The sequence below is a fragment of the Hemibagrus wyckioides genome, linkage group LG18, assembly GCF_019097595.1.
Source record: "Hemibagrus wyckioides isolate EC202008001 linkage group LG18, SWU_Hwy_1.0, whole genome shotgun sequence".
NCBI classification, from domain to species: domain Eukaryota; kingdom Metazoa; phylum Chordata; class Actinopteri; order Siluriformes; family Bagridae; genus Hemibagrus; species Hemibagrus wyckioides.
The window spans coordinates 21,661,342-21,673,129 of NC_080727.1; the positions used below are offsets into that span (position 1 = coordinate 21,661,342).

The 11,788-nt window shown below is 38.1% G+C and overlaps 1 protein-coding gene across 8 annotated transcripts in view; it reads right to left on the reverse strand.

The window, feature by feature from the left end:
* Positions 1 to 7,154, reverse strand: part of nrxn2a (neurexin 2a) — a 359,408-nt gene extending 352,254 nt beyond the window's left edge. For 5 of the 8 annotated variants that reach the window (XM_058415326.1, XM_058415325.1, XM_058415324.1 and 2 more), the window contains exon 1: positions 6,915 to 7,150. The gene's annotated coding sequence lies outside the window, so the exon portion shown is untranslated. Of the gene's footprint in view, positions 1 to 6,914 lie in introns of all 8 variants that reach the window. The other 3 variants (XM_058415329.1, XM_058415328.1, XM_058415327.1) reach the window with 3 other exon arrangements.
* Positions 7,155 to 11,788: the final 4,634 nt, after the last annotated feature.

The window sequence follows — 11,788 nt, forward strand, 5'->3', positions numbered from 1 at the left end:
CAATTATATGCATGACAAATACAAAAAAAAAAAAACCCTGAGATACTTTTAAACAAAAGAAAAACTAAAAGAAGAACACGCCAGTTGCCAGGAACGAGCAGAACTGTAGGTCATCCCCTGCACACAAGCTGCTCTCGCCTAGTCGAGGTGACATTAGCAACAATACGGCAAAAATACAGTAGAATATTTGTTGACATTTGTACTGTGGATTATATTTATCACATATTTTGAATTGAAAAGAAAGTACCAGAAAAACAACAGCACCAAATATTAAAAAAAACTCATCAGTAGGCTTATTGTTATCATTTGTACTTAATCTCAACAGTGTACATTTAAACAATCTAAATTATTTCTTTTTCCCTGGTCTTCATTATGAGTGTGATGATTTTAATTTGCGTGTGTTTGTGAAATTGATCATTTACTTAACCTTTTCCCTGTTGCCCTTTAACTGACTTTCATAGAAAAAAAAAAGCAAAATAACTACACTTTCCTGTCTGATTGGTCAGAACGTTTTCTACAGCAGCGGTTCTGGGCCTAGTGGCACCTGAAATATTTATGAAAACATTATTGTTTCTATAGTAACAAAGTCAACATGGCATGACGGATGCTCACATGAACGGATTTTAGAAATGTGAAAACTGCTGATGTGGTGAAGTTGAGAAGATGGGAAGGTGGATCTGGGGTCTCCAGTGTCCAGTGAAATGTTCCTTTCATTATTTTAAAGACTTTTTCGGACAATAAATATGAACTATAAATGGATAAGAAGGTGAAAAGTACATAAAAAATTGTAACCGTTGACAAATCGCTGCTGTATCAGAGCAATAAAACATTTCAGGATGTGGTGTTAGAGGAAAATAATCAACTCTGTGCTGACCACAGTATCACACCACCCTGATGGTGATTATCTTCCTGTAACAGCATAGAGTTTTATTCCTCAGTTAACGTTCATATTGTGACATCATTTAACATTGAACCACAAAGTGCAATTCTAATCTAAGTCTGTTTTAATATACCCTATTTTATACTATGTTCTATTCTAATATATTTATTTTCTAATCTATCATATTGCACTCTATTCTATTGTACACATACACTGTACTATCTATTCTATACTATTCTTTTCCACTCTGTAGTATTCTATTATATTGTAAAAAATAAAATAATATTTTTATTAATAATAAAGTATTTATAATAATATTTTATTAATACTTTACTGCATTTCCTTGCCTTGTACCTTATGTGCAATGACAATAAAGTTGAATCTAATTTAATCTAATAGTATTCTATATTCTACTCTATTCTGATTTATTCCTCTCTATGCTAATCACATCCCTACTATTATGTTCTAATCTATATTATGTTATACTATGGAACTGGAGTGATAAAAATATCACAATATGGATCATTTTATATTTTGAAACAGCATATCACAATGTTTTATGTTTCTATTTAAAAAAGAAGACTTGAAGTGAAGATTAGTAGCTTTTTGATCACTATGTGAACTTTTCTCCTTTGATTTAGAAATGGTTTTGAATAGCACAATATCACCCACTGTGAAGCTCATCCTCAACTCTGCCCATGCATCCTCTATATATAAGAAAGGTAACTCAACTTCAGTGAAAATTTTTTAACTTGGCATTATATACCTTGGATTGAAAATTCTGATTAATTCTCTAAAGGCTGTTGTCTTCGCCGTGTAAATCGGGGCCATGTCTTTCAGATGAAAGTTGTTACTGCCCTTGTAATTACTTCTCATCGCCGCGATGCTTTAACATATGGATTGCCCTTCGCAAACAATTCCTGTTGAGAGCTTTGAACTTGTTTGCTTTTAGATTCTGTTCTTGGCTTTGTAGCTCGTATTTTTGTGACTTGCTTTGCAATTGTTTGATGATTTGTCTGTAGGTGATAGAAGAGGTTTGTCATGTTCCATTCTGAAGTGGGGACTGGTCTGTGGCATACCTTACAAATCAGTGTTTTCTGGTCAGAGTCTGATTTGTTATGACCAAACTAAATCCAACTGAAAGAAGTACCTCGTTTTAGGTACTAGTTCCTCAAATTGTAGCCCTGCTGATGCTTGTGTCAAAGTGTTGTGGGGACTCCCCTCTAACACACTCCTCCATGCTTGCTTTTGGCAGATTCTAGCTCTGAGCTCAGTGGCACTAATCAGATACTGAAATGTGGCTTTTGTAACATTGGCTATAAAGACTAAATAGGAAACTATCTAGCCATAGACATTTATCACACAGACTCACTAAAACAACTCCATTGTATTCAAATGTGTTCTTTTCTATTCTATTCTATTGTAATGTATTCTGTACTATTTTATCCTAATCTTTTCTGTACTATGCTACTGTATATTATTCTGTAAGATAAGATAAGATAAGATAAGATAAGATAAGATAAGATAAGATAAGATAAGATAAGATAAGATAAGATAAGATAGAACTTTAATTAATCCCAAAGAAAATTCTTTTGCCAGATTTCAGATTATAAGGAAAAATTAAAATAAATGAAATATGAAAGAAAAATAAATGAAATAATCTATATATACAAATGTACAAAATGTACTTAAAAATATAAAAAAATATATAAATTAAATATTCTATATACACAAAATGTAAAATGTATTCAAAGTACAAAATAGTTCTGGGCCATAACATCACTACTTTTTATATTGTCTATAGTCTATAAGATTAGTCAGGACATGGTTGGATTTCTGTGTGTAGACTATGGCAATTCTGAATTTGGCTGCTGGTTAGCAGGGTGATGCAAAATGGGAAGGGTGTGAGCCCCCCTGTTGGGAAAACAAATCAAATCTCTTCACATTGGTAAACAGATAAAACAGGCAGCAGAGTTAAAGCTGTTTTGTATACATCTGACATCATTTAAACCTAGTAGATTAGATGAAGCCATGAGTGGCTCCTTTCTTATATCTTATAAGCTATTAATCCCTACTGCAGAGTGTGACATCACAAATAAAATCAGGGCTGATTTTACACGGGCACTCCCCAAATCTTCATATCATGATATCAAAAGGTATCAAAGGGCCTCTTTTGTCATTCATTTGGCCAAACATTTAGAAGCAGAGCTCACACATTGACAATTTTAGCTGTTCCACTTAGCCTTTCATTGTTTTCAAGACATTTCTGCATTAGAACTATATGGCATTTTCCTTTTTTTACCAATAGCTATAAAACAGCTATGTCTGGATGAAGGGGAGAAGTCAATATATGCTGAGCTAGATTTTCAGTTTCCATCACTTCTAGACTTAGCTGTTAAGAAGGTTAAGGAGTTAAAGCAAAGCCCTATGCAAAGTTTTTCAGACTGTAGCTCTACAGTATTGTTAGCCAAACCTCAACAACAATGCATAAAGAAGCTTGAACAGGAATATGGCTCCTAAGAGATGAAAACACTCGGCTTTGCTATGTAGGTGGTGCAAGTGGAAATAAATATAATGTCCTTGCTGCTTCTAATTTAGCTAAATAAACCCATTTCAGCTCTGCCTTAAGTGAGTCCACTCATCCAGAACACGGTCTCATTAAAACATCCTAAAATCAGTGCTGAAAATGGGTCACTATACTGGACTGACACCAATATGGTGAGATGAAGTACCTCTTTAAAATGGTGTCAGTATGGTACACAGTGTTTAATGTATTCAGCGTTCAGTGAAAATGGTGATGCAAATCAGCAAATTCCTGAGAAAGCTCGAGCCTGATTCATTGCTGCTAACATAACAGCGTGACACACAGAATTCACAAGTTTCAATCCAGTCCAGAGAGCAAAACTGGGCATGCTGTTTGGATGTGAGGGACAGCTCTCGCTCTCAGCTATTAATCACAGTAATAGCAGCCAATCGTGGGAGTTTGTGAGCTCAGGTATGTGGAAGAGGACAGATAGCACTTTTGTCAGCATGTGTTACACTGACGCAGCATGGGCAACAGACTGAAAAGATGCAGATGGCTGGCTTCACATGTCTCAGAAGAAGCATGTGTTAGACTTCACATTCCCCAGTTAGTAGCTGTTTTATGATATGGGAGAACTGGTTAGTGAATTAGAACAGGCAGGTGACCAAACTGAGGGGATAATGAGAAAAAAATCAAATAAAGCTTGGTATTTTTTATTTACTTTTAAAATGAACTTTTAAAAAAATGACCAGATTTGTAAATCTAAGTTAAATTAAGTAAAATCCACTTAATAAAAAAAAATAAATTAAACCTACATTATTATTCTTTTCTTTTACGAGGTTACTTATCAGAGCCCAAAAAAGTCGATTCACAGATTCCAAGTATTGAATACTATAACAGGCAGCTTCCACAATCCAAAAATTATTCACCTCATGCAAACACTGCAAGAAACAATAATTAAACATTGAAGTGTTTCAATTAGCAAGATTTATTTTACCATTACTTTGATTTTGTCTGGTCAATATTGTGCAAGTCTGTGGACTCTAGACATTTAGTTGCTAAAAAAATTCACAACTAAAACTTCCAGAATCCAGTCACCTTGAGTAAGGTTGAGTGTCTCATTTAGTTGACTCGACAATGTTCTCACGCTCACAGATTAACTGATGAAAATATCAGCAATATGGTATCACCGTTGTATTTAGTAGGCCTATATTTTAAAAACAGCCCAACAAATCATTAATCAAAGAAATAGATTACTATAATCGCCCTAATTACATTACACAACATGCTATAATTTACTATATTAATTCATTTCAACTTTGTTTTCTGAGCGTACGCAAAAGAAATAAACCATTTTATCTCATGTGAACTCCACAGGAACCTCATGACCTCTTTTAATCGGCATCCATTGATCTGCGCGTGCATCGGCGTCTAATCAGTTTAATCAAGGAAACCTTAATTGGCGTTTTTTGTTTGCTTTGTGGACACGTGCAAAATAATTGCAGACTGAAGCCAGGAATCAGAGTAAAATAATGCTGCACATTTTGCCCAGGTATACTGATGTGAATTATGTGGACGAGTGAAGATGTAGTCCTTAAAAAAGTGCAACAGAAATTAGAATTGAATCGACGAATTCAGTTTATTCAGAAAGTGATTGTCGCTAAATTATACACCATTGTAACAACTATTTGAAATAAACAATGCAAAATATTACAAATGTGTTATTTCACTCACTTGAAGTCTAGGTAATCCTAATCATTTTTAGTCATGTTTGTCTACTGAACATTTTTGTTCCAGCAGCAGAAGATGCTGTTGATCTATAAGATGCTGATTATACTGATGTCCATAGTCATGTGTAGGTGTTAGTAAACTTAGTTACATAAGGCTGTACGTTTATATATGACAGTCAGAACTGAAACTTTAGCTTTAAATCTGAATACCTGAATCCTTCTGTAGCAGCAGTTTCTAGTTTGTATTTTAAATCATAGGGTCTCTATTAATAACCAATATGTTATGATTAATCTGTCAAATCTAATGTTTAAACTTGATCTATATAAATCAACCCTAAATTATGGGTTATTGTATTATGGATTTATATATAGATACGATTATGTGAAATTATGACTCCTATTTTTCCCAGTCTCTGATATAACATCCATGGAGAACTATCATCACCAGCAGGCATGTGCAATGAGTGGATGAACACACACTTCTCAGCCCCGCTGCCACCCAGGTCAAGCCACATGTGATATTTCATCGTCCACATTGTGGCGTGCCTAAATTAATAATTGATCCTTCTCAGAGTGGAAGACCGTTTGATTTTTTCCTTTTCTGAACCTCCATTTAAAATGCTCATGAAAGTTTCATGGATTGGGTGTACAGTGCGAGGAACCGCTTGCAAAACCCCCGACACGTTCAAAAGGAGCGGATTCCATTACCGCCATCATTTCCTGCTGGCTAGGATCCATTTAATCTTCATTATACCAAGAATGAAAACATATTTGCATCACATGCTATGCTCTTTATGACCCTATCTACTGGAGGAATGAATAATAATCAAACATTTTGTCCAGTGGGAAAATAAATGAACCAGACCAACAGAGTGAAGCGCCGCTTTTGGCTATCAGCTAGATGAGGTGTTAGGATCTAGCGATGAAGCTTGCACGGAGTGAGGTGAAGACAAATAAATGATTTATTTATGCAACAAAAAAAAAATCCTGCTCCGAGCTCATCTCTAGGAAGGTAAGTGTGTTAGTATTTAAGAAAGGGTAGAGAAAAGAGAAGGGGATGGACAAGAAACCCATGAAAGTGTCTCTCTAGCACTTCCTCCCAACTGGCCACCACGCAGCAGTTGGTGATGCAGTTAATTACGGGTTCAGTGCATGGAAAGCACTCAGCAGACAACAGATGCTGTAAGGAGAAAGAAAAGAGAGAGAGAGAGAGACTTCCTTTTCTAACATCTGACAGTTTACCTACCAAACGATAAGAGAATAGTGGGCGGATGAGAAAAAAAAAAGAAACAGGGAGGGGGATTTCTCAGCATGGCGACAAACACGTCAATGCCAAAATCCCTCCCAAAATATAGACTCATATCGACGGGTGAATCATTTATCATTTGACACACTGATTCGGTCAGGTGAGTTGTATATCAGGTGTATATGAAACTCAGGAAGATGCGCGCGCTTGGGTACTTAGCAGGCTTTTGGGAAGGAAATCCAGCCACATGCCTCGGCATCGTTTAAATCAAATGAACTTGTTTCTGCTACATTGTAAACACTACTTCCGACAAGAATCGGCGCACAGGCTACATTGTTATTATTATTATTATCATTATTATTATTATTATTATAAGAAATGTTACACCGTCGACACGCAGATATCGGAAAATAAAAGCCTGAGATATAAACTGTAACCGCAAACCCAGTGAAAGCTCCCGTTTTCGCCTCAACGCCATGTCTCTCAGTTCCAGCGTCTCTCCAAACATACTACGACAAAAGCTCGGTCTGTTACCTGCTCGTCGTGCAGCGGTGTCACCTCGAGAACCAGCTGAGGACGTTCTTTGTTTAATATCCACGCCGTATAGACTCCACAGACGCTTTTTTTTTCTCCCCCCTTTTTCCTTTTCCTTCCAGGGGTTGTCTCTGTGGCAAAGCTGCTCCACCTGCCTCCGTGTGTGTGTGTGTGTGTGTGTGAAGAGCCGGAGCGGAGCCTGGTTGCCGTTCCCGCGCGCCGCTCGCGCCCTTAACCCGCAGCGCTGTGTGGGAGCGAGAATGAGGGCGCGGTCAGCCGAGCAGCTGTCCAATCAGCGCGCAGCGCGATCCCGCCGAGCTAACCAAGACCACTGCGGCACGCGCTGTCCAACCTAGCATACTTTACCAAATAGAGAGTACAGTTCGGCTACGATCCTCATGCTGGAAACATTAGTCTAGATAGTCTAACCAGCTAGCAGATGCCGAAACACTGTCCAAGCTGGATCAAACTAGTAGCATATCACAATCTTTGCTAGCTGGTTTTCTGAATTAGTGCTACACAATTCTATTCACTCGTTTAACAGACAATAAATACTTGTCCTAGTAATAGTTGTGGAAGATATCCCAGGAACACAAGGTGGGAATACACTTTGGATGGGACACTTGTCCATCATGGGGAACCATGCATGAGTTCCAAGCAAATAATATGAATTATTCAGCTTAAGTTAAGTAGCCTTTATTTGTCACATACACATTACATCACAGTGAAATTCTTTCTTTGCATATCCCATCCTTGGGAGTTGGGGTCAGTGCGCAGGGTCAGCCATGATACAGCACCCCTGGAGCAGGGTGGGTTAAGGGACTTGCTCAAGGGCCCCAACAGTAGCAGCTTGGCAGTGCTGGGCTTTGAACACTGATCTTCCGGTCAACGACCCAGAGCCTTAACTACTTGAGCTACCAACGCCCCCTAGCAGCTAGCTTTCTTCATAGAATTTGTTCACTGGTCTTATTATCTTGATAGCTTGAACCTTGAAAGTGTGTCCAGTAAAAGTATACATAAAAGCCAACATTTGACAAACGGCATTCAGTTGTAGCCTACATGATTTAAAGATGGTTTATCTAACACTTTTAAACAGTTATCCTGTAGCTACACTTTGCCGTCCATCAGACATATTATTTTGAAAAATTATGACAGTTTGAATATTTCAAACATTTATTGAACAAAACAAGTAATTAGGAAGCTGGACAATAACTATCCAGCTGGTAAAGATGGTCTAACAGCTCGATCAGCTTGGCTTTGTTTCGGCAGCTGATCACTAGTCAGACAAAACTGACTTTTTCACCGAGGTTTCACCACCTTTGCATCGTAGTAATCAAGTAGATGTCCGAAATTGATGTTTGAATCAAGTTGGGACAAAATGTGACCTCCAAAATGTGTGATGGATTTATCATACTGGTCACTTTGCAGGAACACAGATATGAATTATAGTTAATGTATAGTTAATAGGTGCGGTGGCAGCTTAAGTGGTTAAGGCTCTGGGTTGTTGATTGGAAGTTAAGTGGTCAAGCCATAGCAGCGCTAAGCTGCAACTCTTGGGCCCTTGAGCAAGGCCCCCAACCCCACCTGCTCCAGGGTGCTGCATCATGGCTGACCCTGCGCTTTGATTCTAACTCTCCAAAGGTGGGATATGTGATGAAAGAATTTTAATGTGCAGTAATGTATATGTGACAAATTAAAGTTATTTATGTATCACTGTGTGCTGACTGTGAACACATCCGTCATACCTTAAAGTTACATCATTTGTAGTTGATCATTTTTAAAAAGAATATAAAGTTGAAAAAAAAACTGCTGTGTCTTTAATTAGCTTTTAAAGTAATACTTTAAAGGTAGAAATACCTATCTAAGTAATAAACGCATAATAAAGGTAGGCACAAAGGATGTAATATACCGTAGGGCACGACTGCAGTGACAATTCAAAGTACCATTGATTTAATGCATGCTGCAGTGATATGACTGTGTCAGGCACCACTACAATGCTGAAACTGACAGCTGAACACTCACTGCATGGACAAAGGTTAGTGAATGCCTACAAGGTGTAACAATGAAGTATCTATGTCTAATGTGTGTGTGTGTGTGTGTAAGTGTAAGTGTGTAGATGTAGACAATATGTCAATACTATAATGTATGTTTGATGCATTGCAGGAAACTGATAAAATAATGTCAGAGAAAGAATGATTATGATTCAGACCCTCCTCTCCGACTGCATCATACATTTCTAATACACTTTACTCCATGAAACTGCATGGTACGATTGTAAATTATACATTATCACAGACCAAATCCAAGCATATTGTGAACAAAGTGTAATTCGAACTTTGTGCTAAAACATTTCCATTAGAGCAGTTCTGTGGTACTCACATAATAGTTTTCCGATGGCCTGTTTTTCAGGAAATGGCCTTCCTTAGTATTCATTTTCCAATGAGGAGCCACAACCATCCAGTATGCATTTATAGTGTGATGTTAGAGACAGGTAACTAGGGAAAAGAAAGCAAAAAGGCCGACCTGGAACTAGATCTGAAACTCTGTGAAACGCTGTAAAATAGCGATGTTGTTCCTCAAGGTAGAAACAATTTAAATGTATCATCACTAATTCAAGGGAGATCCCTAATGGGGAAAAATAAGGCGAACAGCATCTAACTTACACAATTTCTCCATTCTAGCACTTAATTTCATGTTTCATTTCTGGTCCCTAGTTAATAAAGAACTGATCTGAATCTCACATATACAGAAGAAGATTTAATTACTGAAATGGGTTCTCAGAAATGATCTGTATATTCAGGTTCCTGTGTAATAAGAAGCCACAATTCTGCTCAATTTCTTCTCAGAACATACAATATTATAATGAAAGCTCATGTGTGTTAACACTGGGGTCTCTCACTCAGAAAGTTTAGGTGCTAAAAACAACAGCAGGGTGTAAATGCTTGTCGCTGAGGTGGTAGCTCCAATGGTACATAATTTGTGTCTTTAGTTAGACTTTTAAAGTACAACATTAGACAACTTAAGGACCTCTGCTGTGTCTGAGAGGGTACGTTTGAATTGTTTGGACATTAAGGAAGAAACATTCATGGTACAGTATGTCCAGCTATTTCTTTATCAAGAACAATAGGATGGAAAATCCTAAACTGTTCTGTTCAGGGGTAATCAAGGGCTTAGGCACAATGTTACAGCAAAATAAGCTCTAGGCAGATTTATTTCAACTAACAAATAAAAATGAACTATTGATTAATACACAATGTAAGAAAGACATAAAAATAAGACACTACATAAAAAAAATGATCCAATATGCCTAACGTTTGGAAAAAACACAGCAGTGAATGTTGAAGCTTTAAAAGCTGATCTGTTTGAGCGACATGTACAGCTGTGGAGGAGGGACAACTGGACAGACCAAAGGACTAAAGTGCTGCTGCACCAGAACCTGGATGTAGTCTTCTGCCTTCGAAGTCCATCCACTTCTAGATTAAACTTGTTGCACATTCTGAGATGCTTTTCAGCCCAGTTGTAAAGAGTGATTTACTGTAGCTTTCCTCTCAGCTCGAAACTGATTGACCATTCTCCTCTGACCTCTCTCATCAAGAAGGCATTTCCATCGGCAGAACTACTGCTCACTGGATGTTGTCTGATTTTCTTTCCAGTAAGAAAAGATTTGTTTTAGAAATGTAGTGAGTAAAAGTGGAAAATATTAGGTGAAAGAAAAACTTAATTTCAACTAAAAAACAGCACTTAATTACAATAACAGGGAATATGTATGGTTCTAATTATATTCTAAATGATCTAGATAAAGAATTTGGCTTTAAAACTATGATTTACGTTGGATACTGCAATCACCAGATACTGGAAACATAGCGATTTTAAGCAGACTCGTGTCAGCTAGCCGACTATAATTGCAAATTGCTTTGTGTAATGACCCAATAATTTGAGCAAGCGTGATAAATGGTCGAGTCCCAGTGTGTCGCCTTGACCCTGGGCTATAAGCAATGACTGAAAACATGAGTGGTTAGTTAGGACACCAGCAGCCTGTGGCTTAGCATGGATTGTGACTACAAAGCGAACACCTTTCACAAGGCCCAGCTGACACTCGTACAACGAGTGTGCCAAAACATTTACAGCAACATTACAGGAGCAACATTTAGTATTCTCTTCTGACTTCTTGAAAAGTGGCTGTGTGCTTTTATGAGTGCTTTGCGATGACTCAGGCCTGTCTTTATCTTCCCCAAGCAGACAGAACAGTCTGCTCTTCCCAATTGCACCTTGGTATGTAGCGCCTCATGCTATGCACCTTAACCAGATGCCACACCTCTCCACACTCTAAAGCATACCAAGGACCGAGCGTATTTGCTCAGGAGTACATTTACTCTTTGTGTACATTTATATTTTTTGTATGCATTTGAATAACACCGATTGCAAAGCAGAGACGGAGGAGTCTTTCGGGATAAACACACACTCAAAAAAGGAAATGTAAATAAAACGTGACGCGGCAGACACGGCTGAGCAGAATACTTTCTGTCTTGAGGCCAACTGAGTTGAAGCTCAATAGCGAAGTGCGTTCAGGTAGCTGCACTGGGACTTGTGTGCTGACGGCTTGCGGACTTAAGGGGAATGTGTGTGTTGTCACTGTAGCTTGTCCTAAATGATAGCTGGAGTAAAAAACCTGGACCATGTGGACAGAAAGACCTTGGAGGCCTCGAGTGCACAGCTGCATGAGACAGCTATTAATGCAGAGTGACAAGGTCACGGGAGATAGACTGTTCTTTCTCTCATTCTCTCGTTCTCTCTCTCTCTCTCTCGTGCTAATGTGGGGTTTCAGGAATAGCTGCACTGCTGCGCTGCTTTGATAGACGCCTTGGAATGTAATC